Source organism: Orycteropus afer, unplaced genomic scaffold, assembly GCF_000298275.1.
Source record: "Orycteropus afer afer isolate SDZICR_OR568_19922 unplaced genomic scaffold, OryAfe1.0 scaffold00252, whole genome shotgun sequence".
Classification (NCBI taxonomy): Eukaryota; Metazoa; Chordata; class Mammalia; order Tubulidentata; family Orycteropodidae; genus Orycteropus; species Orycteropus afer.
The window spans coordinates 3,120,297-3,128,819 of NW_006921839.1; positions in this window are offsets into that span (position 1 = coordinate 3,120,297).

An 8,523-nucleotide genomic window follows, 5' to 3' on the forward strand; every position below is an offset into this window, starting at 1 on the left:
CACCAACACCACAACTCAAATGCATTGATTCTTCTTCAGTCTTCCTTCTTCATTGTCCAGCTCTCACATGCATATGAGACAATTGAAAATACCATGGCTTGTGTCAGGTGCACCTTAGTCCTCACAGAGACATCTTTGCTCTTCAGCACTCAAAAGAAGTCCTTTGCAGCCAATTTGCCCAATGCTATATGTCATCTGATGTCCTGACTGCTGCTTCCATTGGTGTTGATTGTAGAACCAAGCAATGTGAATTCTTTGACAGCTTCAATCTTTTCTCCATTAACCGTGATGCTGCTTATTGGTCCAGCTGTGAGGATTTTTTTTTCTTTATGTTGAGACGTAATTCATACTGCAGATTGTATTCTTCAACATTCGTCAGTAAGTGCTTCAAATCGTCGTCACTTTCAGCAAGCAAAGTTGTGTCATCAGCATATCGCAGGTTGTTAATAATTCTTCCTCCAATCCTGATGACACGTTCTTCTTCATATAGTTCAGCTTCTTGGATTATTTGGTCAGCATATAGATTGAATAATTATGGTGAAATGACACAACCCTGACACACTCCCTTCTTGATTTTAAACCATGCAGTGTCCCTTTGTTCTGTTCAAACAAGAGCCTCCTGGTCTATGTACAGGTTCCTCTTGAGAACAATCAAGTGTTCTGAAATTCCCATTCTTCTCAATGTTATCCACAATTTGTTATGATCCACAAAATCAAATGCGTTTGCATAGTCAATAAAACACAAGTAAACATCTTTCTGGTATTCATTGCCTTGAGCCAAGATCCATCTAACATTGGCAATGATATCCCTCATTCCATATCCTCTTCTGAATCCACTTTGCATTTCTGGAAGTTCTCTGTCAATGTACTGCTGCAACCATTTTTGAATTATCTTCAGTAAGATTTTACTTGCATTTGATATTAATGATATTGTTCAATAATTTCCACATTCTGTAGGATCACCTTTCTTTGGAATGGGCACAAATATGGATCTCTTCCAGTCAGTTGGCCAGGTAGCTGTCTTAAAAATTTCTTGGCACAGCAGAGTGAGTGCCTCCAGCATGGCATCTATTTGCTGAGACATCTCAATGGGTATTCTGTCAATTCCTGGAGACTTATTCTTTGCCAGTTCCTTCAGTGCAGCTTTGACTTCCTCCTTCAGTACCATTGGTTCTTGCATATATGCCACCTCCTGAAATGGATGAAGATTGACCAGTTCTTGGTACAGTGACTCTGTATATTCCTTCCATCTTCTTTTGATACTTCCTGCATCATTCAATATTTTGCCTATAGAATCTTTCAATATTGCAACTCAAGGCTTAAATTTTTTCCTCAGTTCTTTCAGCTTGAGAAATGCTGAGCGTGTTCTTCCCTTTTGGTTTTCTAACTCCAGGTCTTTGCACATTTCATTATAGTAATTGGCTTTGTCTGCTTGAACTGCTCTTTGAAATCTTCTGTTCAAGTCTTTTATCTTGTCATTTTTTCCATTTGCTTTAGCTTCTCTTCACTCAAGGGCAAATTTCAGAATTTCTTCTAACATCCATTTTGGTCTTTTCTTTCTCGTATTTTTAGTGACCTCTTGCTTTCTTCATGGCTGATGTTCTTAATGTCATCTCACAATTCCTTTGGTTTTTGGTATTTAGTGTTCAATGCATCAAATCTATTCTTTAGATGGTCTCCAAATTCAGGAGGGATATAATCAAGGTCATATTTTGGCTTTTGTGGACTTGTTTTAATTGTCTTCAACTTCAAATTGAACTTGCATATAAGCAGTTGATGGTCTATTCCACAATCAGCTCCTGGCCTTATTTTGGCTAAAGATATTGACCTTTCCATCTCCTCTTGCCACAGATGTAGTCAGTCTAATTCCTGTGTACACTGTCTGGCAAAATCCACATGTATAGCTGCCATTTGAGTAGTTGAAAAAAGGTTGTTTGCAGTGAATAAGTCATTGGTCTTGCAAAATTCTATCATGCGATCCCCAGCATTATTCCTATCACCAAAGCCAAAATTTCCAACTACTGGTGATTCTTCTTTGTTTCCAACTTTTGCATTCTAGTCACCAGTGATAATTAACACATCTTGATTGCATGTTCGGTCAATTTCAGACTGCAGAAGCTGATAAAAATCTTCAGTTTCCTCATCTTTGGCTTTGGTGGTTGATGCATACATTTGTATAATAGCAGTATTAACTGGTCTTCCCTGTAGGTGTATGGATATTAGCCTATCACTGACAGAACTGTACTTCAGGACAGATCTTGCAACATCCTTTGTGATGATGAATGCCACGCCATTCCTCTTTAAACTGTTGTTCCCGGTATAGTAGATCATATGGTTGTCTGATTCAAAATGGCCAAAACTGGTCCATTTCAGTTCACTAATGCCTAGGATATCAGTCTTTATGCGCTCCATTTCATTTTTGACAACTTCCAATTTTTCTAGATTCATACTTCATACATTCCATGTTCTGATTATTAATGAATGTTCTGCTGCTGTTTCTCCTCAATTTGAGTTGTGCCACGTCAGCAAATGGAGGTCCCACAAGATTTCATTTATCCATATCATTAAGGTTGGTTCTATTCTGATAAGGCAATTCTTTCCCAGGCATATCTTGAGTGCCTTCTGACCTAAGGGGTTTGTCTTCCTGTGCTATATTGGACAATGTTTCCAAAGCTATTCATAAAGTTACCCAGTAATGTATCAGACAGTGTTTCTCTGCTATTCATAGGATTTTCCCTGGCCAATTCTTTGAGAGGTGAGTGGCCTCTTCCTTCTTCCTGTCTCAGTCTGTAAGTTGTGTTGAAACCTGTGCACCATGTGCAACCCTGATGGTTTTTGAAACACTGGTGGCACAGCCTCAAGCTTCACAGCACTGCCAAGCCACCACAGGGTGACAAACTGACAGACAAGTTCATCTCCTTTAGCTGTTAGAAACCTCTCTGCCCTCCCCTTACCTAATTCCTACCTGGATCCTGCCACTTTTGAGAAGAACAACAAATTGAAAAAAAGTATCCAAAATGGAGAAACAAAAGTGGTCCAAGAGGAAACAGATAATGCAAGGAATAGAGCAGATTATTTTTTAAATTTTTAATGGATATCCTGAGGGTCATCCAGAAGATATTGCAGCAATAAAAACCAGAACAAAGTGATATTAAAAGGAGCAACTAGAGGATAACAGAGTTCTTGAAAGCTAAAAGTGTGATTGCTAAGGCAAAGAATAACATATTGGTCATGACTATAGATTAAATTTGGTGATATAGAAAACAAAATGGAAACATCACCCAGGACACGAGAATATAAAGAGCAAAAAATATGAAAGTATAAGCATGGAGGATAGATCCAGAAGGCACAATGACTATCTAACAAGAGTTTCAGAAAGAGAAAGCAGAGGCAATGCAATAGAAGGCATAAACATACAATGGAAGAAAGATATTGGTTATCACATTGAAAGGGGCTTCTGGTGCCAAGCAGGATGGATGATAAACAGCATGTCTGGACAAAGCCTAGTGAAATTTAAAAGCATGGAAGATAAAAATGAAACCTTCAAAACTTTTGGAGACAAGAGCAAACAACAAAAAAATGCTAACTACAAAGGATTGACAATTGGATTATAATCAGACTTCTCTTCTGCAATACTGGATGCTGGAAAACAGTAAAACAAAGCCTTCAAAGTTCTGATGGCAAATTATTTTGAATGTAAATTGGTGTGCCCCCAATCAAACTAACAATCATTTATGAGAACAAATGGATAGTTCAAACTTGCAGAATTTCATTCAGTTTAAATCTCATGATATTTTTCTGAAACAAATAATAAAAAAACGTTACTTGAGGATGTGATACTGTTTGGGTTCTCCAGGAAGCAGAAGCTGAGAAGGAGTTAGTACAAAAGTTTTATTGTGCATTAACAGCTGGGAAGGGAAAAAGAGAGGACACAGGATTGGGTAGGGGCAGCCATCAGAAAGTGTTGCAGATCTGACAGAGTCTCTGCCAGTTCACTTGGGAGCTCCAGAGCAAAGATTTCCCTTTAGAGGAGTCTTGAGTTGGGCAAAAATGTCTGGGTCTTGGGGACAAAGAACAGAAAATATAATTACAGTTATAAACTAGAATATACCTGCTGTAAACCTTGGCAAACTAAAGGTAATGGTATAGTTGACCAAGGCTGAATAAGAAGTCAGGGAGAAGTGGAAGGAAGTATATGTGCACTATTTGTTTTCTTAGAGGCATATAGATGCTGTCTAAAATTGATGGATTTAGAAATAGAGGCTTAAGTATATCAAAAACCAAACCTGTTGTGGTCAAATTAATTCCGACTCATAGCAACTCTATAGGACAGAGTAGATTGCCTCATAGGGCAGTAAATCTTTACAGAATCAGACGGCCTTGTCTTGCTTTGGCAGAGCAGCTGGTGGGTTTGAATTTCCAGTCTTTCAGTTAGCAGCCAAGCACTTTAAACACTGCACATAGAGTACTAAATTCTTTATTTTGTAAATGATACTATAGCAAGGAACCAGAGATAATGTCTAAAATTGATTGATCAAGAAATAGAAACTTTGGTAAAGAAGGAAAAAAGTCTTATTGATCACTACTGGAAGAACTGAATATTGAAACCATTAAATGTAGTTTTCTTCTGGACAGTAATAATGGAGATGGCGAGGAAGGAGAAATTTGCTTTCCCTTTTGTTTCTTTTAAGGGGCTCTAGTGGTATAGGGGGTAAGACATTTGGCTGCCAACCAGAAGGTCAGCAGTTCAAACCTACCAGCTGCTCTTTGGGAGGAACATGAGGCAATCTACTTCTGTAAAGCTTTACGGCTTTGGAAACCCAATGGGGTCACTATGAGTCAGAATTGATGCAGTAGCGGTGGACTGGGTTGGATTTTTTGTATCCTTTGGTATTCTTTGTATTTACTGTGTAACTGTATCATATGCATATTATTTTATATAGTCTATAGAGGGCAGACAGTCCCACAGCTGTCATCCAATAGACAACATTTAATAAAATTGTTTAAAAATGAAGAAACTAACCATGGTATTGGGGGACACCAAGCAGAGTGGATCAGGATTCTGTTGTGCTGCCCACAACTGTCCATGAGTGAACAATCCACCATTTGGCCTGGAAATCTTGGATTAGCTTTCATTGGAGTCAACACCGGTGTACTGCTTGCTAGCCTTGAGCTCCTCAGCCCCTGCAGCTGCAAGAGTCAGGAAAAGCCTCCAGCTTGATGTGGAAAAGCCTGCAGCTTGACGTTTGATCCAGGAACCTCAGACTTGCCAGCTTCTATAACTGGTCTTGGGGAGAGTACTGTCAAAGGAAGTGAAGCAACATGTGGGCATGGACCAGTTCTGGAACAAACACTACTATATCCCAGAGTACAAGAACTAGAGAGTTCTATAGATTCTTCTGTGGATTGGGATTCTGTTGTGCTGCCTATAACTTTCCATGAGTGAACAATACACCATTTGGCCTGGAGATCTTGGATTCATCATTCGTTGGAGTCAACAGCCGGTGTACTGCCTGCCAGCCTTGAGCTCTTCAGCCCCTGTGGCTGCTAGAGCCTGGGAAAGCCTCCAGCTTGACATGGAAAAGCCTCTAGCTTGAAATTTGATCCAGGAACTTTGGACTTGCCAGCTTCTTTAATGGCTACAGCCTCCAGCTTGACATGGAAAAGCTTCCAGCTTGACGTTTGATCCAGGAACTTTGGACTTGCCAGCTTCTATAAGTATCCCACTAAGTACAGAATCTATGAACTAGAAGATATCCAAGTAACTCCAAGGACACTCCGGACCTGGACAACTGAAAAGTTGCTTGCTCTTTTCAGTTTTAAAACTACTACTATTATTAATACGTTTGTTTTTTTTTACTATTATTCTTTATTCTTCCCTTCCCAGGTCCTAGTTTTCAGCTTTTTTCTTTTCCCTGTTCCTGGTTGCAAAATATATATTTATTTTTCTTCTTTTTTCTCATCGTTAATCCAGTTCCTTGCTTTTCTTTTTGCATTTTTCCCATTTTTTCTTCATTATTCTCCTTCTCTGCCTTTTTTCTCTTATTGCCCTATCCCCAGATACTGCAGGTTTTCTTGTTTTTTTCACTGACCTTCTTGTTTGTCCAGAGAGTGCAGCCATTTTGATTGTTTACATGTGGCAGCCATTTTGGATATTTAAAGTGACCGAGGGCACAGCCATTTTGAATGTTTACAAGTGGCAACTGTTTTGGATTTTAAAATGATAGGATTCTCATTTGGATTCCAGGAACCTAAGAACAGGCAGCAAGGCGGGAAGCAGGGAGAGGACAGAAAAGGCAAAGGTGACTGGAACAGATCGAGGAATTAGCCACAGGGATCCAGGTAAGGCTGGTTGGAGGGGTTTCCAACAGCTAAGGGAGACAAACTTGTCTCTTGGTTTGTCCTACTGTGGTGACGTGTTGCTGTGAGTCTTGAGGCTGTTCCACTGGTGTTTCAAACCCAGTGGGGTACACATAGTACATAAGTATCAGCCCTGCTTGCAGACTGAGACACACTGGGAAGAAGGAGGAGGCCATCCACTTCTCAAAGAATTGGCCAGGGAAAACCTTATGAATAGCAGAGAAACACTGTCTGATACATTACTGCACAACTTTATGAATAGTCCAGAAACATTGTGCAATACAGAGGAAGATGAGTCACTTAGTTTAGAAACCTCTCCAAGTAGGAGTGGGGAAGAACTGCATTATCAGAGTAAAATCAGCCTTACCCATATGGATAAGGTAAAGCTTTCAAGACCTCCATTTGCTGACATGGCACCACTCAAATTGAGGAGAAACAGCTGCAGACATCCATTAATCATCAGAACATGGAATATATAAAGTATGAATCTAGGAAAATTGGAAGTTGTAAAAAATGAAATGGAATGCATAAAGATTGATGTCCTAGGCATTAATGAGCTGAAATTGACTGGTTTTGGCCATTTTGAAACAGACAATCATATGATCTACTATGCCGGAAATGGCAGTTTAAAGAGGAATGGCATGGCATTCATCATCACAAAGGATGTTTCAAGATCTGTCCTGAAGTATACACTGTCAGTGATAGGATAATATCCATACTCCTACAAGGAAGAGCCATTAATACGACTATTATTCAAATTTATGCATGAACCACCAAAGCCAAAGATAGGAAATTGAAGATTTTTGTCAACTTCTGCAGTCTGAAATTGACCGAACTTGCAATCAGGATGTGTTAATTATCACTGATGACAGGAATGCAAAAGTTGGAAACAAAGAATCTCTGGTAGTTGGATAATTTGGCCTTGGTGACAGAAAAACACTGGAGACTGTGTGATAGAATTTTGCAAGACCAATGACTTGTTCATTGCAAACACCTTTTTGCAACAACACAAATGGTGGCTGTACATGTGGACTTCACCAGATGGAACACACAGGAATCAGACTACATCTGTGGCAAGAGGCAATGGAAAAGCTCAATCTCTTCAGCCAAAACCAGGCCAGGAGCTGATTGTGGAACACACCATCAACTTCTCATATGCAAGTTCAACTTGAAGTTAAAGACAATTAAAAAGTCCATGAGAGCCAAAATATGATCTAGAGTATATCCCTCCTGAATTTGGAAACCATTTAAAGAATAGATTTGATGCATTGAACACCAATGACCGGAAACCAGATGAATTGTGGGATGACATCAAGAGCATCATCCATGAAGAAAGCAAGAGGTCACTAAAAAGACAACAAAAGAAGAGAAGACCACAATGGATGACAGAAGAGACTCTGAAACTTGCCCTTGAGTGGAGAGTAGCTAAAGCAAATGGAAGAAAAGACAAGATAAAAGAATTGAACCAAAGATTTCAAAGAGCAGCTTGAGAAGACAAAGCCAATTACTAGAAATGTGCAAAGACCTGGAGTTTGAAAACCAAAAGGGAAGAACACACTAGGCATTTCTCAAGCTGAAAGAATTGAGGAAAAAATTTAAGACTTGAGTTGCAATATTGAAAGATTCTAAGGGCAAAACATTGAATGATGCAGGGAACATCAAAAGAAGATGGAAGGAATACACAGAGTAACTATACCAAAAAGAACTGATTGATCTTCACCCATTTCAGGAGATAGCATATGACGTAGGACCAATGGTACTGAAAGAAGAAGTCAAAGCTGCAATGAAAGAATTGGTGAAGAACAAGGTTCCAGGAATTGATGGAATACCCATTGAGATATTTCAACAAATGGATGCCGCACTGGAAGCACTCATTCAGTTATGCCAAGAGCTTTGGAAGACAGCTACTTGGACAACTGACTGGAAGAGATCCATATTTGTACCCATTCCAAAGAAAGGTGATCCCACAGAATGTGGAAATTATCAAATAACATTATTAATATCACATGCAAGTAAGATCTTACTGAAAATAATTCAAAAACAATTGCAGCAGTATATTGACAGAGAACTTCCAGAGGTACAAGCTAGATTCAGAAGAGGATGTGGAACAAGGGATATCATAGCTGCTGTCAGATGGATCTTGGCTCAAGGCAAATACCTGAA